The sequence below is a fragment of the Ovis aries genome, chromosome 15 (genome assembly GCF_016772045.2).
Source record: "Ovis aries strain OAR_USU_Benz2616 breed Rambouillet chromosome 15, ARS-UI_Ramb_v3.0, whole genome shotgun sequence".
Lineage (NCBI taxonomy): Eukaryota > Metazoa > Chordata > Mammalia > Artiodactyla > Bovidae > Ovis > Ovis aries.
The window spans coordinates 23,789,693-23,814,939 of NC_056068.1; positions in this window are offsets into that span (position 1 = coordinate 23,789,693).

Here is a 25,247-nt window from a genome sequence, read left to right on the forward strand (position 1 = left end):
CTGATCCTAATATGGGATATTTCCAGCCCTCCAGAGAACTCCTTCAATCTGCCTTGGCGGTCAGTAATCTCTCCACAAGGGAAACATTGTCCTCACTTTTTTGTCTCTTTAGGAATTTTCATATAAATTGAATCATACCATAGTCACATTCATTCATTAGAATCTCTTAACTAAGAGGTTTTAATGACAACTCCCTCAACAAGAGAAGATATATCTCTCTGAATCCCAGAGTTTAAAGAGGAAACATCAGAAGCATTTGCATTACTCATCGGAATTCAGAAAAAAAATGTTCACTATCGCTGGTATTAAGCTGTGCTAGAGTTCTAGCCAACGCAGTTAGACACAGAAAGAAATTGGAGTTATAAATATTGGAAAGGGGGAGGAAAGTTTTCCAGTATTTTCATTTGGGAAACCCTAAAATTACAACAAGGAGGGAAAAACACCAAGTAAACTATTACAAGCAGTGAGAGATTTCACTGCACTGGCTAGATCCAGAATTAGTATACAGAACTTCAGAGCTTCACGTAAGCAAACAACAAATGACTATTTGAAGGCATAATAGAAGACAAGCTCCATTTGCAACAGCAAAAAATACACATACAAACAAAGATGAAATACTAAGCAATGAAAATGAATGGTAAATGTGCAAGATTGATGGAAGAAAACAAAAAATACAAAAGAAGGCTTGAACAAATGAAAAGGCACATAATGGTCTTGACGACACTTAACATTACGAAGATATAAATTCTCCTCTATCTATGAATATAATTCATGTAAACTATACATTAAAGTATATTCAAGTATAAAATATATTCAAATGTAATGCTACAAAAGTTAAAGCATTGTGCTATGGCATGTGAATAGACTGACAGATCATTGGCACAGAAGAAAAAAAACAGAAATAAATCCAAATAACCTGTGAAATTAGTACATTATAAAGAAACCAGCTGAAATCAGAAGGGATACATGGATTCTTTAAAAACAATTAATTCTGGGAAAATAGGGAGAAACCCACCCAAAGAAATTAATTTTTATTCATACAACACCTCCACAGAAAGAAATTCCAAATGTTGGATAACAGTTTCAAATGCAAAACTGATAGCTTAGTAATATCAGAAGAAAACATGGGAGAACACTTTTTTATCACCTTAGAGTATGAATGACCTACATATGATCCAAACCTCAAAGACCACAAAAGAAACACCAAAAAGATTGTCAACATAAACATTTTTAAAGACCTGCATAGCAAAAGCAGAAGAAAATGGAGAAGGAAATGGCAACCCACTCCAGTGTTCTTGCCTGGAGAATCCCAGGGACGGGGGAGCCTGGTGGGCTGCCATCTATGGGGTCACACAGAGTCGGACACGACTGAAGCGACTTAGCAGCAGCAGTAGCAGCAAAAGCAACCATATGTAAGATGGAAAGACAAACTAAAAACTGAGAAAATATTTGCAAGTCGTATCACAATTTCTTTAACATATAAAGAGTTCACAAATCAATAAGAAAAAGAATCTAACAGAACAATAGAAAAAGGCGCAAAACATTTGGAACAGTTTATTGGATAGAAAATGCAAACGGGTTTTAAGCACAGGGAAAAAATAATTAACTCCACAGATGATGAGATCTACAAAATAAAATTATGCTGAGATATGATTTGTCACCTTTTAAATTGGCAATTATCAAAATGTTAGATATTGCTAAATTATTCTCCATAGAGGTGATACCAATTTACACTCCCTCTAACAATGCCCGATAACATATACCCCAATACACTCTTCATGTTTATACATTGTTGATGGAGGTGTAAATTAGTATAGCATCTATGTAATTTAGCAAAATCTAGTGAAATTAAAAATGCATGAACACTCTTGATCCAGAAATTCTACTTCCAAAGATTTGTACTTGGCTAGATTCCAGCATGAGTAAAATAGACTCATTTGTTCTTCCCATCACCACTGTGACTGCAAAAGGTTAGACAGTGGTTAACTAGTTAAAGAAAGTACTTATGAGAAATTATGGCCAAAAGTGCAAAGAGTTGCAATAGAATGTTATAAAGTGTACCACCACTTATGTTGTAAAATAAAGAGGAAAATATATATATTTTGGACATGTATAAAAAATAAAGTTTGACACTGTTTCCACTGTTTCCCTATCTATTTCCCATGAAGTGATGGGACCAGATGCCATGATCTTAGTTTTCTGAATGTTGAGCTTTAAGCCAACTTTTTCACTCTCCTCTTGCGCTTTCATCAAGAGGCTCTTTAGTTCCTCTTCACTTTCTGCTATAAGGGTGGTGTCATCTGCATATCTGAGGTTATTGATGTTTCTCCTGGCAATCTTGATTCCAGCTTATGCTTCTTCCAGCCCAGTGTTTCTCATGATGTACTCTGCATATAAGTTAAACAAGCAGAGTGACGATATACAGCCTTGACATACTCCTTTTCCTATTTGGAACCAGTCTGTTGTTCCATATCCAGTTCTAACTGTTGCTTCCTAACCTGCATATAGGTTTCTCAAGAGGCAGGTCAGGTGGTCTGATATTCCCATCTCTTTCAGAAAACTAAGATCATGGCATCTGGTCCTGTCACTTCATGGGAAATAGATGGGGAAACAGTAGAAACAGTGTCAGACTTTATTTGGGGAGGCTCCAAAATCACTGCAGATGGTGACTGCAGCCATGAAATTAAAAGACTTAGTCCTTCGAAGGAAAGTTATGACCAACCTAGATAGCATGTTAAAAAGCAGAGACATTACTTTGCCAGCAAAGGTCCATCTAGTCAAGGCTATGGTTTTCCAGTAGTCATGTATGGATGTGAGAGATGGACTGTGAAGAAAGCTTAGCACCAAAGAATTGATGCTTTTGAACTGTGGTGTTGGAGAAGACTCTTGACAGTCCCTTGGACTGCAAGGAGATCCAACCAGTCCATCCTAAAGGAGATCAGCCCTGGGATTTCTTTGGACGGAATGATGCTAAAGCTGAAACTCCAATACTTGGCCACCTCATGTGAAGAGTTGACTCATTGGAAAAGACTCTGATGCTGGGAGGGATTGGGGGCAGGAGGAGAAGGGGACAACAGAGGATGAGATGGCTGGATGGCATCACTGACTCAATGGACGTTTGAATGAACTCCGGGAGTTGGTGATGCACGGGGAGGCCTGGCATGCTGCAATTCATAGGGTCGCAAAGAGTCGGACACGACTGAGTGACTGAACTGAACTGAACCTTTAAGCTCTATCTTAAAAGAATGCCTAAGAAGCTAGCAACATTTGTCCCTGTCAGGGAGAAGACCTAAATGTCTAGGGGACGGTGGTAAGATAAAGACGTTTCACACACATATAATCTTGTAGTTTTTGAATTCTGAATTATTTGGAAGATCTCCCATAAATGTAGGGCTTCCCTGGTGGATCAGTGGTAAAGAATCCACCTGCCAATGCAGGAAACATGGATTCAATCCCTGGGTCAGGAAGATCCTCTGGAGAAGGAAATGGCAACCCACTCCAGAATTCTTGCCTGGGAAATTCCATGGACAGAGAAGCTTGGCACGCTGCAGTCCATGGGATCACAAAGAGTCAGACATGACTGAGTAACTGAATAACAACACCGCCTCCATACTTGACTACTGGAAAAACCATAGCTTTAACTATAGGGATCTTTGTCAGCAAAGTGATGTCTCTGCTTTTTAATACTCTGTCTAGGTTTGGCATAGTTACTCTTCCAAGGAGCAAGCATCTTTTAATTTCATAGCTGCAGTCACCATCTGCATTGATTTTGGAACCCAAGAAAATGAAATCTGACACTGTTTTCACATTTTCCCCATCTATTTGCCATGAAGGCTTCCCTCATAGCTCAGTTGGTAAAGAATCCGCCTGCAATGCGGGAGAGCTTGGTTCGATCCCTGGGTTGGGAAGTATCCCCTGAAGAAGGGAAAGGCTATCCATTGCAGTATTCTGGCCTGGAGAATTCCATGAACTGTATAGTCCATGCGGTCACAAAGAGTCGGACACGACTGAGTGACGTTCACTTTCACTTTCATTTGCCATGAAGTGACAGGATTGAATGCCACGATTTTCGTTTTTTGAATGTTGAGTTTTAAGCCAGCTTTTTCACTCTCCTCTTTCACTTTCATTAAGAGGCTCTTTAGTTCCTCTTCGCTTTCTGCCATTCACCACATCTTCTTTATCCATTTATCTATCGATGAACACTTAGATTGCTTTCATAGCTTGGCTATTGTAAATAATGCTGCAATGAACACTGGGAGTGCTTCTTTTCAAATTAGTGTTTCCACTGTCTTCAGATTTTTACCCAGGAGTGGAATGGTTGGGTCATATGCTAGTTCTAGTTTCAGCTTTTTGAGGAAGCTTCATACTGGTTTTTTTTTTTTTCGCAGAGGCTGCAAAAATTTACATTCCCACCAACAGTGTACTAGAGTTCTCTTTTCTCCACAACATCCACCAATATTTGTTATTTGTAGATCTTTTAATAATAGCCATTCTGACAGGTGTAGGGTATCTCATTCTAACTTTGACTTACGTGATGATTAGCAGTGATTGATGATTAGTTGAGCATCTCTTCATTTGCCTGTTGGCTATCTGTATATCTTCTTTAGAAAAATGTCTGTAAGGATCTTCAGCCCATTGGATGGGATTGGTTTTTGAATTGGATTCAAAATTGGGTTGTTTGGTTTTTGAATATCCAGTTGTGTGAACTCTTTGTATGTTTTGGATATTAACCGCTTTTGTTCACATCATTTACAAATACTTTCTCCTATTCAGTAGTTTGTATTTGGTTTTGTCAACAGTTTCCTTTGCTAGTCAAAAGCTTTTAAGTTTAACTAGGTCCCCTTGTTTATTTTCGATTTTGTTTCCTTTGCCTTAGGAGATAGATCCCCCCAAAATTATTGCTACATTGTATGTCAAGGAGCTTCTCCCTATGTTCTCTTCTAGGAGTGTTATGGTTTCCAGCCTTATGTTTAGGTCTTTAATCCACTGTGAGTTTATTTTTGTACATGGTATGACCAAATGTTCTAATTTCTTTATTTGACATGCAGCTGTCCAGTTTTCCCACCACCACGTACTGAAGAGACAATCTTTTCTCTATTGTGAATTTTGCCCACTTTGTCATAGATTCACTGACCATAAGCGTGTAGGTTTATTTCTGAACTATCTTTTCTGTTCCAATCATCTATGTGTCTTCATTTGTGCCAGTTCCATCCTGTTTTGATGGCTGTAGCTTTGTAGTATTACCTGAAGTCCAGGATCATGATCACTCCAGCTCTGTTCTTTCTCAAGACTATTTTGGCTATTTGGAGTCTTTTGTGTTTTCATACAAATTTTAGAACTATTTGTTCTAGTTCTGTGAAAAATGCCATTATTTTAATAGGGTGTGTCACATATGATCTTTATTATATTGACATATGCTCCCTCTATACTTGGTTTTGTTGAGAGTTTTTATCATAAATGAAAATTAAAAGCTTTATCTACATTGATTGCAATGATCATATGATTGTTATTCTTCAGTTCATTAATGTGGTATAGCATATTGATTTGTGGATTCTGAGCCATCTTTGCCTTCCTGACATAAATCCCGCTTGGTCATAATATATAATCCTATTAATATATTGTTTAATTTGGCTTGCCGATATTTCATTGAGGATTTTTGCATCTATGTTCATTGGTGATATTGGCCTGAACTTTACTTTTCTTGTGATACCTTTGTCTGGTTTTGGTATCAGGATGAGATTGGCCTCATAGAATGAGTTCAAAGGCATTCCTTCCTCTTAAATTTTGTGAAATAGTTTGTGAAGGATAGTTAACTCTTTTCTAAGTGTTTGGTAGAGTTTACCTGTAAAGTTATCTAATCCTAGTCCTTTATTTGGGGAGAGTTTTTTTTTAAATTAATAACTAAATTTCATTACTAATATTTGGGCTATTCATGTTTTCTATTTCTTTCTGGTTCAGTCATGGGATATTGTACATATCTAGGAATTTCTTTCTTCTAGGTTGTCCATTTTATTGGTGTATAGTTGTTTATAGTAATCTTTTATGACCATTTGTATTTCTGTGATGCCTGCTGTAACTTCTCTGTTTTCATTCCTGATCTTATTGATTTGGGCCCCCTCTCTTTTTCCCTTGAAGAGCCTGAAGGTTGCTGAAATTTGATCACTTGTTTATCTTTTCAAAGGACCTGTCGGTTTCCTTGATCTTTTCTGCTGTCTTCTGATCTCTCTATCATTTATTTCTGCTCTGATCTTTGTGACTTCTTTCCTTCTATTAACTTTGGATTTTGTTTGTTCTCTCTCAAGTTCCTCCAGGTGTCAGGCTGTGTTGCTCATTTGATATTTTGTCTTATTTCCTGAGGGAGGTTTGTATCATTGTAAACTCCCCTCTCAGAACTGCTTTGGCTGCCATGCAGGTTGTGGGTCATTGTGCTTTGGTTTGCATTTGCCTCCAGGTGTTTTGTTGTTGTTGTTTTCAGCTGTAGGTTTTCCCTTTCATCACTTTAAATATATCACATCATTCCCATTTGTCCTGCAAAGTTTTCACTGAAAAGTCAGCTGATAGCCTTATGGGAGTTCCCTTGTATGTAATGTGGCTTTTCCTTTGCTATTTTTAATATTGTCTTTATCTTTAATTTTTACTGTTTTAATTACAGTGTGTCTTGGTGTGGTCCTCTTTGGATTGATCCTGTTTGGAACTCTCTCTGATTCCTATACTTGGATATCTGTCTCTTTTCTCAGTTGGGATGTTTTCAGTTCTTACGTCTTCAAATATGTTTTCTGCCCCCTTTTCTCCCTCCTGCTCCTGAGACTCCTAGAATGTGAATGTTAATATACTTGGTGTCTCAGAGGTCTGTCCTTACTTCTTCTTATTCTTTCTTTTTTTTTTTTTCTTTTTCTGTTTAGCTTCAGTGATTTCCACTACTCTGTCTTCAGCTAGCTGATTTATTCCTCTGTGTCTTTTAATCTGCTGTTGATTCCTTCTAGTGAATTTTTTCATTTCAGTCACTGTATTCTTCATCATGTCTGGATCTACATATTTTCTAACTCCTTGTTAAAAACTTCTCATTTCTCACTCTGTTCATCAATTCTTTCTTGAGTTCTTTGATCATCTTTAGGATCATTGCCTTGAACTCTTTATCAAGGAGATTGCCTGTCTCCACTTTCACTCAGTTCTTTTTTGGAGTGTTCATCTTATTCCTTCAGTTGGAACGTGTTCCTCTATCACCTAATTTGCAGTTTTTATTTCTGTGTATTTGGTAGGTTGGTTACATTTCCTGATCTTAGAGAAGATCACATCCTGTGCATCCCAGCAGCAAGCTTCCCTCTTGTCACTGACCTACATGCTCTACAGGTGCTCTCTATGTGGGTCGTGTGGTTGTCTGCTTTGGTGGCCTGACTACTACGGGCAGTCTGGTTGGATGTGAGGCCCTGCCCTGGGCAGAGGCTGCAACCACTGGTTGAAAGGGTCAGTTCATTAGGCAACTGGCTGTGGAACCCCAAGTGGTCCCAGGACTAGTTCTGGCTCACAGATGGGCAGAGCCAGGTTCTGGGGTGGGTAGCTGTGGCCCAAAGTTTCCAGAGCTAGTGTCAGCCTGCTGGTGGGTTGGGCCAGTTCCTGACACAGCTTGCTGGAGCTTCTGAGGTGTCCCAAAGCTAGTACTGGTCTAAAGGTGGGTGGGGCTGGATCCTGGAGTGGCTGGTGAGGGATTCAACACACTATAGAGCTGGTGTCAACCTGCTGGTGGTAGGTTTAGGACCCAGGAGTCCTGGGGCTTGTGCCAGCCTGCTAATGTATTGGCTGGGTCCTGACAAGTCAGGGTGTGGTGCTGTGGTGGTCCCAGGGTTGGTGTCCATCTGCTGGTGGGTGAATCCAGGTCCTAGGGCTAGTGCTGGCCACTGGTGTGTAGAGCCAGGCCCTGGGGTCTCTGGCTACAGGAACCAGGTGTCTCAGAGTCAGTATCAGACCACTGGTGAGCGGAGTCAAAGCCAAGGGGCTCCTAGAGCTGGTACTGGCCACTGGTGGGCAGAGCTGGACAGCAGGATCTCTGGCTGCAATGTCCAAAGTGTGCTGAAGCTGAAATAATTGTTTTAATAATTATTTTAGCTTCCATTTATCAATTGCATTCTACTTCCCAGCATGCTTCTAAGATTTTACAAGCATGATTCTATGTAATTCTTGCAATAACCCTATATAGTAGCCTACTTCCCATAGGTGAGGAAACTAAGGCACAGGTAACTTATCTAAAAAACACAGACCTAGAAAATACCCAGCACTCAAGCCAGGCCTGAACCCAGGTGGTTCTAGTGAGGGTACTCAGAAGCCCCAGGAGTTCCTCCCTCCGATACACACGCTGCCCGCAAGGTGGACAGTGGATTAATGTAGATCAGCTCTGTCCCTTCTGAGAGGTTCCCGCTTTCAGAATCATGTCCTTTCAGACCCCCAGCCCACAGAGCAATTCCCTGGGTCAGTGCTAGACTTTCTGCAACTGCTGGAGATATGTGTGAATGGGGCATGGGGCGCTTTTAGGAGATGGCATTGTTTATAGCTCCTTGTCTTCCGTCCTCACTGCAGCAAATCTCACATTTATGACGCCTTAAGTCGCTCTCTGTGTCCCCCTTCTTCCTCTTTCCATCAGGCTCTGACTCAGTTCAGACTTCCATCAAGTCATAACTACACTGTGGCATCAACCTCCTCATTCAGTGGGTGGTGGCCAGGATAATGATTTACCATTTATATTATATTCTCCACAAGTAAATGTGTTTATTATAGTAAACCATTTAAATGATATTACGCACAAAGCAGATGTCCTTCTAATGTTCTACCTTGGTTTCAAAGGCTTGGGGCATGAAAAATACAAGAACTTACATGCTTTCTGGGATCATCTCACACACCATTTCTTCCTTCTAGATATGGGGAACAAGGAGCTACGTCCATCTTTCTGGTGGTTTCAAGGCATCTCTCATCCCTGGACCTTCATATACAGTATCTCCTGTGTTTAGAATGCCCAACTGTAAAGCACAGGGCCAGCTCCCACTGTTGTCCTGAAACGCAGCTCAGTTATTGCTTCCCTAGGAAAGCCATCTCTCTCAGTCTGACGTAAATTCCTCTCCTCTTTGACTCTATGGGATCCAAGGCAAAACTCGGTCTCAGTACAGATCATACATACAAGACCCTTATCTACCTGTAAACAATGACCTGTGAGCTCCCTGAAAGTACGGACAGTGCCTCGGTCATCTCGGTATGCTCAGTAGGCGGCACCGTGCCTGGTGCTTGATTGAGTGCTTTACTCCTTATTGAACACTGATTGAATGAAATATGTTGAAGCCATGTGCACCTCCAAGGACTGCTTTTCCACTTTCAAGACTTATCGATCAAACCCTGTATTACTTTCCTAAGCATTTATTGGCACAGCTGCAGTTCCATAGGCCACGTGGTAGACTGCTGCATTAGTGGTCCTCGTTATACCACATTTCTGAATAGCTACACCCTTCTCTTGGGGCTTCCTTGGGGTTCAGACAGTAAAGAATCTGCCTGCAGTGCAGGAGACCCAGGTTCTACCTGGGTCAGGAAGATCTCCTGTCAAAAGAAATGGCAACCCACTCCAGCATTCTTGCCTGGAGAATTCCACAGACAGGGGAGTTTGGCGAGCCACAGTCCATGGGGTCACAGAGAAGGGGACATGACTGAGTGACTAACACTTTCACCTTCACACTCTTGTCCCAGTCTCCAGCACTCTTCCAAGTTACAGCATTCTTCTTCCCACAGTAGCTCTGGACTTTGCCATGTGACTTGCTTTGACCAGTGGGGCATCAGCAAGCATGATGTAAATAGAAGGTAGGTTAGTTCTTGCACACTGGGGCTTGTCTTCTTGGAAGGCTCCCTCTTGGAAGCCACCTGCCATGTTGTAGAGGAGTTTGGAAGTGAATTACTGAACAATGAGAGGCCACAAGGGTGAAGGATGGTAGGTCATCTAGGGCATTCCATCGCCTATCCAGGTTCCAGCTGAATGCAGCCTCATGAGTGACCTCAGCTACGCCTTGTAGAGCAGAGAAGAACCTCCCAGCTGAACCCAGTCTTCCTACAGAACTGCAAGAAATAATGTCATTGTTCCTTTCAGCCAGTTTTGGTTATGGTAGCTTTGGGGTGATTCGTTCTATAGCAACAGACAATTGAAACAGGCCGACATGGAAATTCCCATGTTCCTAACTCCTAGTATAGCAATACAGTCTCCCTGGCAACCCTGGCTGGTCTTGCAGCTGCTCTATGTGCCAAGGTCATTTGCTGGGACCAGAGCAGCAAACCCAAGTGAGAAAACGAGAGACCCCCCCAAATCAAAGCACGACCGTAAAACACAAATACCTGGGGAAGAGCCACAGCTGTGTCTGAGTGTGAGCGGCCTTTGCTGGGGAGAAGAAAGGAAGGTCAGGCCCAGCTTTGATGCTGCCTTTGTCTGGAGCTTCTCCACAAGCACACTTGGCAGCAAAAAACACATGGAACTCCAGCCTTTCAGGACTTTTACTGTTTGAAAAAACAGTCACGTTCAACAGCACCTCCTCCGTGCACCACCCAAGGGGAATTCTGCACTCCGTTCCCCTTCTCCAGCAGAGTCAGTGCCAGCTCCTGTTCTCTTTGTCCAGAATCCCTTGTGCCAGGCACTGTGTACAAACCCGTGATTTTGACTTATGGACGAAAGGAGATGAACTGTCAATCAGAAAGAAGATAGCAGCCCACGGGAGTCCTGAAAAATCTGAGAGCTCTAAAGGAAGCAATGTCTTTCAGTTGAAAGATTGTATAGAGTATCTCCCCCTCCAAAACTAAGCTGGTTAAGCATAAAGCTGGCACTTTATGGCTCTTACTTCAATTAATTCGATGGATTTCAATTAAATCCTTTTTGGTGAATCACTATTTCCCCAGCAGAAAGAGAGCTTTGTAACAGTAGAGACTATGTCTGTGTTATTTCGCATTGTAACTACCTTGCCTAGCACAGACCATGGCACAGAATGGATACCGGGTAAGTAGCTATGGAGTGAACACATGAATAAATGAATGAACATCCAGCCCAGTGCCATGCACATAGGATTTCTTAACAATGATGCCAGTGACGCTTTCTCCCATCTCCATGCCTCTCTATTGGCTGTTTCTCTGCCTGGAATTCCCTCTCTCTCCAAGTCTAACTGGCGCTCAGCCTTCTTACTAACTCTGGAACGGTGAGCTAGTTTCAAACCTCCTTAATCCCCAGTTTGCTCCTCCATGTATGGGGAACATGATGTCTTGAAGAGAAGATGTAAGGATAAGATTAGATCATGCCTATAACAGACCTGGCACAGAGGGCTCAATGATGCTGACTGGCTCACTCTGCCTTTCGGCCAAGATGTCTATGACCATTTCTCAGTACTGTGTCCTCTGCCCCTGGTGCTGAGTAGCTACAAGTAATACTTAGATTGGGCAGAGATGGGAGTCCATATATGAATTAAATGCATGATTCTCAGACTTTAATGCATGTTCATATCACCCGGGGATCTTGTTAAAATGCAGGCTCTAATTCAGTAGATCTGGGGAGGGAAGAGGGCTAAGATTTTACATTTCTAACAAGTATTCAGGCAGCAGTAGTAGTAAAGAATCCACTTGCCAATGCAGGAGATGCAGGTTCGATCTCTGGATCAGGAAGATCTCCTGGAGAAGGAAATGGCAACTCACTCCAGTATTCTTGCCTGGAAAATCCCATGAACAGGGGAGCCTGGTGGGCTACCGTCCATAGGGTTGCAAAGAGTCAGACACGACTGAGAGACTGAGTACACACACACAGTCCTCATAACAACCCTGCATGGTAGACGGGCTTCCCTAGTGGCTCAGCTGGTAAAGAATGCACCTACAATGCGGGAGACCCTGATTTGATTCCTGGGTCGGAAAGACCCCCTGGAGAAGGGAACAGCTGCTCACTCCAGTATCCTTGAACTGCCCTTGTGGTTCAGCTGGTAAAGAACCCAGCTGCAATGTGGGAGACCTGGGTTCAATCCTTGGGTTGGGACGATCCCCTGGAGAAGGGAATGGCTACCCACTCTAGTATCCTTGCCTAGAGAATTCCCGGAACAGAGGAGCCTGGTGGGCTACAGTTCATGGGGTCGCAAAGAGTTGGACACGACTGAGCAACTTTCACACACAAGGTAGATATACCTACCTCCGTTTTACAGGTAAGAAAGCTGAGGCTCTAGGAAGTTAAATAAGTTACGCAAGGTCGCGTGTTAAATAAGAAGCATAATCAGCTTTTAACCAGGGTCTTGTGGCGGGAAGGACTTCTCTTAACAATGGATCACTCTGGCGCCCTCTGCAGGTCCCTCCTCCATCCTGCCCCCTTAAAAGGTCGGGCTCCTGCTCAGGCTCAGTAGCTAAGCCAAGTCCTACTCTTTGTGACCCCACAGACTGTAGCCCACCAGGCTCCTCTGTCCATGGGATTCTCCAGGCAAGAATAGTAGAGTGGGTTGCCATTTCCTTCTCTGGGGGTTCTTCTCAACCTAGGGATTGAACCTGCATCTCCTGTATTGGCAAGCAGATTCTTTACCAATGAGCTTTCAAATTAATACCCATAGGTTTCCTTCCCTGTTTTTTGGTAAAGTCCAACACCCAGAGGAAACTCTTAAGCAAAGGCTGAAGTGAAGTGAAGTCGCTCAGTCGTCTCCAACTCTTTGCGACCCCATGGACTGTAGCCTACCAGGCTTCTCAGTCTATGGGATTTTCCAGGCAAGAGTACTGGAGGGGGGTGCAATTTCCTTCTCCAGGTGATCTTCCCGACCCAGGGATCGAACCCCCGTCTCCCGCATTGCAGGCAGTTACCCTCTGAGGCACCAGGGAAGCCAAGCAAAGGCTAGCTGAGTATTATAAAAAGTAAGTCCAGAAATGGAATCACATGGAGGACCGTTCAGCCCCCTCCCGCCGCATTAAGAGAAGGGGAGGCGGTGACCGCCCCCACCACCCCCAGGCACCCCCACGCCGGCCCCACAGCTGTCTGTCTGTGTCAAATGTTCTGAGCAGAGGTTGGGGGCTTCAGCTCCCCACACAAGGAGAGTTCAGAGCTGTCAGCGCCTTTCTCACAATACGCAAGGTGCTGAGGAGCAGGTAATTGTAGCCCTGTCACCCTCGTCACCTCTGAGCTGGTTGGGTGTTTTTTTTTTTTTTTCTCTAAAAACAAATGTTGTGCTGCCTGGAAATCAAAGTTGGAGTTTCAGCCAGGGAAGTACACACATGCAGTCTGTACTCTTTCTCACAAGCACAGGCAGGAGAGCCCAAGTCTGGCCTCTGGTCTGGGGAAAAGAGGCTGAGTGAGGATAGCTGGCCGGCCCCAGTGTGAGCACTGCCCCCGGCGAAGGAGGTTCACCCCACAGCCAGCTTGGCTGTCAGAGCTCCACGAAATCCAACACCGCCTTCAGCTATGGATCTTCCTTCTGCCCTTGGCAGAAAACACACAAGTCTCAGCTTCCCTCCCTGCTGAGGCTCTTTCAAGTTCTGGCCCCTGCACTTCAGAGACCAACTCTCTTCTCCAACTAAATGCTCCCCGGGTCTTCTGACCCTGGGTTCAGAAGGATTCCAGGTTTATTTTCCTGGGCTCCAGAATCACTACAGACAGTGACTGCAGCCATGAAATTGAAAGACTCTTGCTCCTAGGAAAAAGCTATGAAATATCTAGACAACATATTAGAAAGTGGGAGAAGGCAATGGCAACACACTCCAGTACTTTTGCCTGGAAAATCCCATGGACGGAGGAGCCTGGTAGACTGAAGTCCATGGGGTCACTAAGAGCTGGACACGACTGAGCAACTTCACTTTCACTTTTCACTTTCCTGCATTGGAGAAGGAAATGGCAACCCACTCCAGTGTTCTTGCCTGGAGAATCCCAGGGACGAGGGAGCCTGGTGGGCTGCCATCTATGGGGTCACACAGAGTGGGACACGACTGAAGCGACTTAGCAGCAGCAGCATATTAAAAAGCAGAGACATCACTTTGCCAACAATGGTCCATATAGTCAAAGCTATGGTTTTTCCAGTAGTCATGCATGGATGTGAGAGTTGGACCATAAGAAGGCTGAGTGCCAAAGAATTGGTGCTTTTGAACTGTGGTGCTGGAGAAGACTCTTGAGAGTCCCTTGGACAATGAGGAGATCAAACCAGTCAATCCTAAAGGAAATCAACCCTGACTATTCACTGGAAGCGCTGATGCTAAAGCTGAGGCTCCAATACTCTGGCTACCTGATGCAAAGAGCCAACTCATTGGAAAAGACCCTGATGCTGGGAAAGATTGAGGGCAGGAGGAGAAGGGGGCGACCAAGGATGAAATGGTTGGATGGCATGACCGACTCAATGGACATGAGTTTGAGCAATCTTTGGAAGATAGTGAAGGACAGGGAAGCCTGGTGTGCTGTAGTCCGTGGGGTCACAAGAGTCAGACATGACCGAGCAATTGAGCAACAACAACACTTTCATACAGAAGGCCAACAGGCACATGAAAAGATGCTCAACATTGGCAAGCCTCAGGGAAACGCAAATCAAAACCACAAGAGATAACCTCACATCTGTCAGAATGGCCATGACCAAAATGAGCCCAAATAGCAAATGCTGGTGAGGCTGTGGAGGAAGAGGAACCCTCGTACACTGTTGGTGGGAACGTAAATTTTTGCGGCCAAAAAAATCTCCAAAAATATGGAGATTACTCAAAAACCTAAAAATAGGACTATCATATGATCCAGCAATTCCACTCTTGGGTATATATCTGAAGAAAACAAAAATGCTAGTTCAGAAAGGATATATGTACCTCAATGTTCGTAGCAGCATTATTTACAATAGCAAATATATGAGAGCAACCTACGTGCGCATCAAGGAATGGACGGATAAAGAAGAGTAGCGTATACACACACATCTGTGTATATGCACACAGTGGAATACTACTCAGCCGTAAAAAAGAATGAAATTTTGTCATTTGCAACAAAATGGGTAGACCTGGAGGGTATTATGCTTAGTGAAATAAGTCAGACAGAGAAAGACAAATTGTGTGCTAATGCTTATATGTGGAATCTAACAAATAAAACAAACTGAGACCATCACAAAAAAGAAACAGACTCACAGATATGAAACGTGCTAGTGGTTCCCAGGGAGAGGGAAGTGAGGAGGGGCAAGACAGAGGTCATGGATTAACAGGTACAGATTTCCATATGTAAAATGAATTAGCTACAAGAATATATTGCACAGCACAAGGAATATAGTCGACATTTTATAGGAAGGATAAATGGAGTATAATCTATATATTAAAAAGGAATATTATATTAAAGGGTTTCAGATTCCAGTCTCCTCACTCTTAAGGTCTCCCTGTCTCTAGGGACACTATAACGTGTCCGTAAAGGTTAATTAGTAGCAATGAGACTAAAATATTCCAGAAGCATATACTCAGATTTTCACATTAAGAGTCACACCCACTGACACAAACCAAAACAATGTCCCATAAGACCAGGTGTGCTTATGCATAATAACGATATCCTAAGTGAATTGTATAGTTTATTGTGTCAGCATTGCGCTAAGCATTTACATACATTATCTCCTTCAGTCTTCACACACCCTTGAGAGATTGATACAGACCCTGCTTCATCATCACTTTACAGATAAGACAACTAAAGATTAAAAATATTAGGAATCCAGCGAGTCTCAGAGCTAATGAAGTGCTGAGAAAGCACTGAAATCCCTGCCTGTTTGTCTCCAAAAATTAATGCTCTTAACCACTCCTCTATATTGTCTCCTTCATAGAAAGTCACTTAATGTTGTTTTCCCTAAAATAGCACATGCACTCCGATATAGCTCATCTTAGAGTCGCGTGTTCATATTACGTAAGTACAGATAGAAACTCAAGTAAATTGCTATAAGCTGACACACAGACAAATCAAATTTCTATTTTGAAAAACCCCACAGAAATATCATTTCCCAGTCTGAGTTACCTAATCAATTCTATTTACAACTACGTTTCATTGCAGGAACTATCACCACAGGTAAAAACAGGAAACATTCAATACCTTCTTATTTTGCCATGGCAATTTAATCTCTCACAAAGCAGAAGTTGGGGACAGGAAAAGACATCTATTTTGCACTTAATTTTGCTCCAAAAAGGGTGAACAGCTTGGAGAAGGAACAGGGAGAGAAATCCGGAGAAACAGAATCCAGGTCATCTCAAAGGTCATGCTATTCAGAGAGAATAAAGCTGGGCATGGTCTGACATGTACTTTAGTCTTTATGAAGGCAGACTGCAAAACCTTCAGAGGACAAGATCGGCTGACCTCATGACCTTACACTCCTGAGAAAGACAGCTCTGGAGGGATGACTTTCAAACATGAAATTCTGACAATACAACTGCAAATGACTCTAATACGGGAGAAACGTGGTTGCACAGGATGAATACAAAGGAGTGATATAGACTTTTCAGTATCATGCCAGCAAGGCTGAAGCCAGAAGGAGCTGAGCAATCCACAACAGAAAAAGCTCCCCTGGATACAGTCAGAGCAACAAGAGCAGGGAAGGGCTACATCCTTCTCTCAAGGACTGGCTGGATGACCTTGGGCAACTTTCCTAACCTCTCAGAACTTCAGTTTCCTATCTGTAAGATGGAAACAATACTTCTGACACTGTGGGTTTGTTGTGAGGATTACATAGAATTAAATATTGTAGGAAAAAAAAAAAGTTTAAACCCTAGCATAGGGGAAAGCTCTCAAAAAGTACTAGTTATCAGTGTCCTCCCATCCTTCTAGGACTAATGGTTTAAAATTAACCCCAAGCACCACTCTCCAGATTTCATCTTCCTGTTGAAGACAATAGTCCTCAGATTAGAGAACTGACCCATCCAGTAGGACATGGATTGTTAAAATGAGGTCAAGCTTCTTGCCCCAGAAGAGTTACATGCCATCGTCTGAGGATAACATGCAGAGCACTGACTTGCTGCTGTGAATCCTCAGAGAATCCCACAGAACGGAAAAGGAAACAAAAGACATAGCTGGGACATAGCAAGTACTAAGTTAGAATTTGCTGGATGCCATTGAAAAGTGTTGAGAGACTGACAAATGCCTTGATTTCTCAAAGGGATAGATAGCACACTTGCAGTGTCTTCCAGGAGCAACTCCAGAACTGCTTACTAAACAGGTGGCTTTTGAATCCTCAGGCAGAGATGCTGTGATCCCCAATGTGGGTCCATCAAGAATACATCACATCTGATATACTTCGTTTCCTTTTCTGATAGAGTTGATAAATGAATAGCCAAAGTGCAGTGTCTTGAGGGTCATGGTCCCATGTGGAGAAATGTGGCTTGGATGATAATGCAGTCAGGGGCTTAGTGATGGGCAGGTTGACGATACCAAAGAGATTAGATTAGCTGGGTCATAACCAATCTGGTGAGGAGACCCTGGAGTCCTCAGGCAGGGCACTCATCTTGGTCAACAGGTTTCTTATCAGTTGGAGGACAGTGTAGATGGATTGCTGATCAGTTTATAAACAAAACAAGAAGAGGCAGCTCATGTGTTGGGGAGCAGAGTCAGGTCCAACTCCACCTGTGCCAACTGAATCTGGGGTCAAAAAGGCAACACTGTTTCCATAAATTCTTCACACTCCAGAGTCATCTGGGCCAGAGGAGTCTCCCTCTCACTCATTCCCCACATCCATCCACTCGTCAAATTCAATGGCTTTGCCTCCAAATGTTCCTTAGTCTTTTCCTCTACTGTCAGTTCCACCGTCTCTGCCCAAACGTAGGTTCATAGCAGGTCATGTTCGCCGAGAGTTTGGAATCTGATCAGAGAGAACTGTGTTCACATCCCAGTTTACGCAGGTAGCTGTGTGACCTCACGCAAATTATTGAACCTTTCAAAATTTCAGTCTCCATTTAGGTAATGCTGGGGAGAATCACTGTACCATTTCAGGGCCTGTTGTAAGATTTCTGAGATAAGCTCTGCAAGCGCTGAGCACCATGCCTGGCGTGGGGAGAGTATTCAGTAAACATTAGCTAACATGCTGGGCGGTTGCGAGGACCTCTCAACCGGTCTGTCCACCACCAGCCCCATCTCCATTTGCATCATCTGCCTCTCATCAGAGCAGCAATCACATCTACAACCAAGCGACGATTCTGTGCAGTGTAAACACACCACACACACGTGCACACATACATACACACACAGGGTTACACAAACACAGCACCGCCCCAGGATGAAGTCCCAGTTCCTCAGCGTGGCACACAAGGGTCTTCCTGACTTTTCTAAACTGCCGCTGTAACCGCCTGCTCTTTGCATTACATGGGCAGCTAGTTCCCATCTCTAAGCTTTTGAGCGAACTTTTCCCCTTTGCCTGCAATCCTCTTGCCATCTTGTCCATGCAGTGACGTTCAGCTTGTCCATGAAAATCCAGGCAGGTGTCACATCCTCCATGAAGCCCTCCAGGTTCTCTGGAGGAGCCCTGCCCCTTCCTCACACTCACGTGGGCTCCACCCCACTAAAAACATCTCAGAGCCGTGGTGCCACACCTGCAAAGCGATGCTTAAATAGCAACTGCAGCGGGTGTCACTATGAGACTTAAGTGAAGTGAGACACGTACACATCCAAGAGGCTGGAAGGCGAGCAAAATGCTGACAGGCTCAGAGCCTTTCTTATGAAGGGCGACAGTAGCCAAGGGGAGAGAGTGGGGACTTACAATGTGAGTCCTACAGGCAGAAGCCATGTTCAATTCATTTTTGCATCACCAAGAGTAGAAGATAGGAAATGCTTGCTAACTTGAGGTGAAGCATGGAAATAAATAATTAATCCATCGGTCCCTTCTCCTGAAATAACATGGACACCCTTCCTCCAGGAGTTTTATCAGTAGTCACACATCTTCCAAGTGAGGAAGTCACTTTCTCAGTCTCACTGACTGCACTGCATCCTGGCAAGGCAAAGATCATCACACCACAATACTTATCTCTGGTTCACAGAAGGAGGAAGGGAGTGGGGCTTAGAGGTTAGATGCTTTCCCCAAAGTGCCCCAACAGGGCAGCTGCAGCACCTGGCATTAAATGAGGTTAAACCCTCCCGTTTACACTCTGCTTCCTGAGGGCCCGGACAGAGACTTGTGCTCATGGCTTGTGACAGCAGAGAGGCATAGGACCGCCTGGACCATCCCCAGCAAAGCAGCCCAGCCTCTCTCTTTCTCTCTCTCTCGTGCCTGAGGGGCATTCCTTAGATGTCTCTGTGCCAGGGCTGTGGGGCACACTGCTGTGATCATTTGTTGTGCGTGTCTGACTCTGCGACCCCATGAACTGCTGTGCTCCAGGCTTCCCTGTCCTTCACCATTTCCCAGAGCTTGCTCAAACTCATGTACATCGAGTTGGTGATGCCATCCAACCATCTCATCCTCTGTCATCCCCTTCTCCTCCCTCCTTCAATTTTTCCCAGCATCAGGGCCTTTTCTAATAAGTCAGCTCTTCCCATCAGGTGGCCAAAGTATTAGAGTTTCAGCTTCAGCATCAGTCCTTCCAATGAAGATTCAGGGTTGATTTCCTTTATGATTGGTTTGATCTCCTTACAGTCCAAGGGACTCTCTCAAGAGTCTTCTCCAACACCCCAATTCGAAAGAATTAGTTCTTCAGTGCTCAGCCTTGCAGTCCAACTCTCACAGCCGTACATGACTATAGACAAACTATAGCTTTGACTATATGGACCTTTCTCTGCAGTCGTGTCTCTGCTTTTTAATATGCTGTCTAGGTTTGTCATTGCTTTCTTTCCAAGGAACAAGCATCTTTTAATTCATGGCTGCAGTGATTTTGGAGCCCAGGAAAACAAAATCTGGCACTGTTTCCACTTTTTCCCCTTCTATTTGCCATGAAGTGATGCGACAGAATGCTATCATCTTTGTTTTTTGAATGTTGAGTTTTACACCAGCTTTCTCACTCTCCTCTTTCACCCTCATCAAGAGGCTCTTCACTTCCTCTTCATTTTCTGCCATTAGAGTGGTATCTGCATATCTGAGGTTACTATATTTCTCCTGGCAATCTTGATTCCAACTTGTGTTTCATCCAGCCCAGCATTTCACATGGTGTACTCTGCATTGCAGTTAAATAAACAGGGTGACAATATACAGCCTAGACATACTCCTTTCCCAATTTTGAACCAGTCCATTGTTCCATGTCTCAAATATAACCAAAGCAAAGAACCCCTTCTGCTTTCTCCGGAGCTTGGAAAACTCCTGTGGATCTTACTGTCAATAGGGATTCAGCCTCAGAGATCAGTCAAAATTGGTTTCATGCATCCAAATGATCCCCTTATCTCTAAAAAACCACCTTCAGGTCAGGGCAAGCACTGCCTACAGCCCTCACTCACTCTGCAACATTCAACACCCCCCTCCTCAGTCCTTGAAAGCAGCTCTCCAGCTTCGTGTAGTTTTCAGAACACACAGGCTGCAAAACCCGGCACAGCAGATCTGAAGAGGAAATGAATGATCACATGGGGGATACTTGGTTATAGTCACCCAGAGTCAGGCTCACACCGGGTCCTGACTCCCAGTCTAATGTCCTCGCCTTTCACCACACTGCCTGCCTGGGGGAAACCTGGGAGTGCCCTCTAAAAACGGGAAGAAATTCACCCATTTTTCAGGGAGTCCTGAAACCCCTACCAGCCAATCAGGAGCTCAGCAGGTAATGGGGTTAAAGACCTGGTGATGGTCACAAGGATAATCATCTCTGCCTTTCCCCCACTTCTTGCAATGTCTGTACAGTCTGTACATTTTTTATCTCTTTGGACCTCACAAAATTTTATGAGCCATGTCTTATCACCTCCACTTTGTAGACTGAGAACAACAAAACTCAGAATTCTATAACAAACATCCCAAGATTCTGCATAGGGGGTGGACATCTTTCATTTCAAGGCCATGAGGCCCCAGGTGCAGCTGTGGCAGGCCCTGGGTTAGATGAGGTAGTGAGACAAAGGAAAACCATCCATAAGTCAATTAATGATCATGCTACAGAGAGGGAGACTAAAAGGATCAAAGTGAGAGGCTTTCCTGCAGAATATGCAGTAGAGATGCCTGCTGTTCCATGCAGCACAGCTGGAGCCCATGACACTTTCTGTAAAATGACTGTGCCACAGCAAAAGCCCACATCGACCCCAGAGGCCAGGACAGCTGCAGAGGGATACACATGGCAACTCAGGGCCAGGAAGCACATGGAGAACACTCATCCAGAGAGGAGGCTGGGCAGCAGGCCTGAAAGTCCCTCTGAATCCGGCAGTGAGGAGGCGCAGCTGCCTGATGGCCAATGAAAGCAGGATCAACCAGTATCAGCGGCAGTCGAGACGCCCACGAGGCTTTAGGTCACCTTAGGATACACATTTGATTAACCAGTCAACTTTTGGAATGAACTGAGTTTTCTGTCTTTCCTTCACACTTTTTCTTTCCAAACACATCAGCCTGTATGAGCCAAAGTGAAAATGCTAGTCACTCAGTCGTGCCTTACTCTTTGCGACCCCATGGATGGCAGCCCACCAGACTCTGCTGTCCATGGAATACTCCAGGCAAGAATACTGGAGTGGGTCGCCTTCTTCACAGGATTTTCCCAACCCGGGGTTCAAACCCGGGTCTCCCACATTGCAAGGCTGGGTTAATACTTATCCCTCTGGCTGAGCAGAGCGCCCCTAGAGGCCAGGTGAGGTAATGAACGCCCCGCCTGCCAAGGCGTTCCTCCCCAGCACCTGCCTTTTGCCATGTCCTGTTCCATGTTCCAGGTAGAAAGCACAGGCAGAGCCGAAAGGGCCTCTGCTCTGACGGAACTAACTTTCAGAGGGAGGGGAGCAAACAGCGCCGTGCTGAGCAAATGCTAGAAAGTGAATTTTGAATAATAAGGGCATAGAAGTGTGTCTGTGGGCACCCCTCCAAGGGGGTAATGAGGTATCTTAGGGCAGTTATGAAGAGAAGGAATCCGTCTTGCGAAGTCCTAGGTAGACAGCACAGCACCCACAAAAGGCCCGAGATAGACCGAAACTTGGCGTGCTGGAGAGACAGCGGGAGGTGAGTGCGGTTAGCACCTGGTGAATGAAGGGAGGGGCTGGGATGCCCGCTGAAGGCAAAGTAGCTGGCAGGCTCAATCCGCAAGGGAAGCCCCAGGAGACCCTCACCTCTTTTCTGTGCCCCAGAGCCTAGCTGAGCTCTCGGAGAAGGCGTGCTTAATAAGCATCTGCTGAATGAACACATACGTGAGACAGCGCCCAGATTCATCAGTGAGGGGTGGCCCTGGGGGAATGAAAGTGGTGGCTGATGGCTTTCCCATTCCAGACCTCCTCCAGCCCTCCAGGGCTGAATCCCCACCCCCCGCCATGTGGTTCTCCTGGCAGGACCCATCACTAAAGTAGAAAGGGGTAGATCAAAATGAGGATCTCTCAGGTGGGAGACCCTAAAGCTGACTTCAGTCCCTCTTCCTTGCAGAAAAAGCTTGTCTCTGGGATGCTGAAATCAACCCCTATATGGAAAAAAGGAACGCTTCCATTTGAGCCAGCAGCCAGACCCTCTTTCCACGAAGGATGCCTTAGACACTCAGGGACTCTGAGGTCCTGTCACTGCCTGGAGCTTCTCCTGGATTTACCCTCAAAGACTCAGGCTGGAGACAGGGCCTTCAGGACTCCCCATGATGGTGCCATTCGCTCTGTGGGGCAGAGGAGCTTGTTTTCTAAGGAGAAGTGTTTTAGGCGTGGTTTCCACTTGTCAGTTGGCAGGACTGCCTGCAGCATCCAACTGAGATTGACAAGCCTGTGTGGTCCTGGTCTGCTAAGTGCTGGGGGTTTGAGGATGAATGAGGAGTAGCCTAGAGCAAAAGAGAGCCTCATAAACAGAACACAAAGGCCCACCTACACTGTCAGGCTGATCAGTAACTGTCCAGGATTTTGCTCCTGCAAAGCCACAGAAAAAGATACCAAGAAGGTTTCACTGCCGCTCTCCAACTGTTGCTTTTTGCTCTTTTGTTTGTTTTCTAACATGAGCCAGAACACAGGCATTGAGGTTTGGAATTCTGGAAGCTGTGATTGCCAACAGGAGGATGCATTATTGAAGTGTTATGCTTGCTAATAGTGCACTCCAAATCTCTGGCGATTATAAGATTGCAGGCCATGAGGGGGTCAGTCCATTCAAGGCAAATGCTTTTTAGGGACTAATCCAGAATCCATTATGATGCTTTTGAAAGAATTGAAATGCCCCATTTCCCCTAAATACTTAACCCAGGGTCATGGGGGTTGCAAGTGACTCAGACTGTCTTCAAGACACTGTAGGTCCCTAGGCAGGCCACTTGCAGCCTGAAGCAGACTCCTACAAACCCCAGACCTACCCGGTTTTAGAGGAGTCTCAGAGGTTAAAGTGTCTGCCCGCAATGCGGGAGACCCGGGTTCGATCCCTGGGTCAGGAAGATCCTCTGGAGAAGGAAATGGCAGCCCACTCCAGTATTCTTGCATGGAGAACCCCATGGATGGAGGAGCCTGGTAGGCTACAGTCCACGGGGTTGCGAAGACTCTGACACGACTGAGCGACTTCACTTTCACTTTCACTATTCATCTCACAGGGTCCACAGTCATCCAGCCCTGCTATGGTCCCTTACACCTAATGGTCTCAGAATCACACCATCCAAGCTAAACCTCACAGAACCTGCACCCACCGTATGGAAGCCTCAGATAAGCACTCAGCCTCTTCCTGCTGGTACAGACATAGCAATCGGCACCCAGAGGCCCTCCTGGAAACTCTCTCCTCTCTCCCTTCTAAGCCCCATAGGTTGTGAACTTACCTACAGCAACTTCTCCCCGTGGTTGAACTGAAGATGTCCTGATTTAAAAGTAACACATGTAGAATTAATTCCATAATTCAACAATCATTCAGTATCTACCAAGGGCATTCTTCTAGGTGTTTAGAATACCAATTTGAACAAATTGAACAAACCTAATTTTGTATCATGATTGTCTTCGTCCATTTAGGCTTATACGACAAAATACAAGAGCGTCTGAAAACACAAACATTTATTTCTCACAGTTTGGAGGCTGGAAAGTCCAAGATCAAGGCACCAGCAGATTTGCTGTTTGGTGAGAGTTCACCTCCTGGTCATCTCACTGTGCCCTTACATGGCAGAAGAGGTAAGGGAGCGCTCTGAAGTCTCTTTTATAAGGACACTAATCTCATTCGTCGTTGCATGAAATGTTCCCTTGGTATCTCTAATTTTCTTGAAGAGATCTCTAGTCTTTCCCATTCTGTTGTTTTCCTCTATTTCTTTGCATTGATCGCTGAAGAAGGCTTTCTTATCTCTTCTTGCTATTCTTTGGAACTCTGCATTCAGATACTTATATCTTTCCTTTTCTCCTTTGCTTTTCGCCTCTCTTCTTTTCACAGCTATTTGTAAGGCCTCTTCAGACAGCCATTTTGCTTTTTTGCATTTCTTTTCCATGGGGATGGTCTTGATCCCTGTCTCCTGTACAGTGTCATGAACCTTAGTCCATAGTTCATCAGGCACTCTATATATCAGATCTAGGCCCTTAAATCTATTTCTCACTTCCACTGTATAATCATAAGGGATTTGATTTAGGTCACACCTGAATGGTCTAGTGGTTTTCCCTACTTTCTTCAATTTCAGTCTGAATTTGGCAATAAGGAGTTCATGATCTGAGCCACAGTCAGCTCCTGGTCTTGTTTTTGCTGACTGTATAGAGCTTCTCCATCTTTGGCTGCAAAGAATATAATCTATCTGATTTCGGTGTTGACCATCTGGTGATGTCCATGTGTAGAATCTTCTCTTGTGTTGTTGGAAGAGGGTGTTTGCTATGACCAGTGCATTTTCTTAGCAAAACCCTATTAGTCTTTGCCCTGCTTCATTCTGCATTCCAAGGCCAAATTTGCCTATTACTCCAGGTGTTTCTTGACTTCCTACTTTTGCATTCCAGTCCCCTATAATGAAAAAGACATCTTTTTGGGGTGTTAGTTCTAAAAGGTCTTGTAGGTCTTCATAGAACCATTCAACTTCAACTTCCTTAGCATTACTGGTTGGGGCATAGACTTGGATTACTGTGATATTGAATGGTTTGCCTTGGAGATGAACAGAGATCATTCTGTCATTTTTGAGACTGCATCCAAGTACTGCATTTCAGATTCTTTTGTTGACCATGATGGCTACTCCATTTCTTCTGAGGGATTCCTGCCTGCAGTAGTAGATATAATGGTCATCTGAGTTAAATTCACCCATTCCAGTCC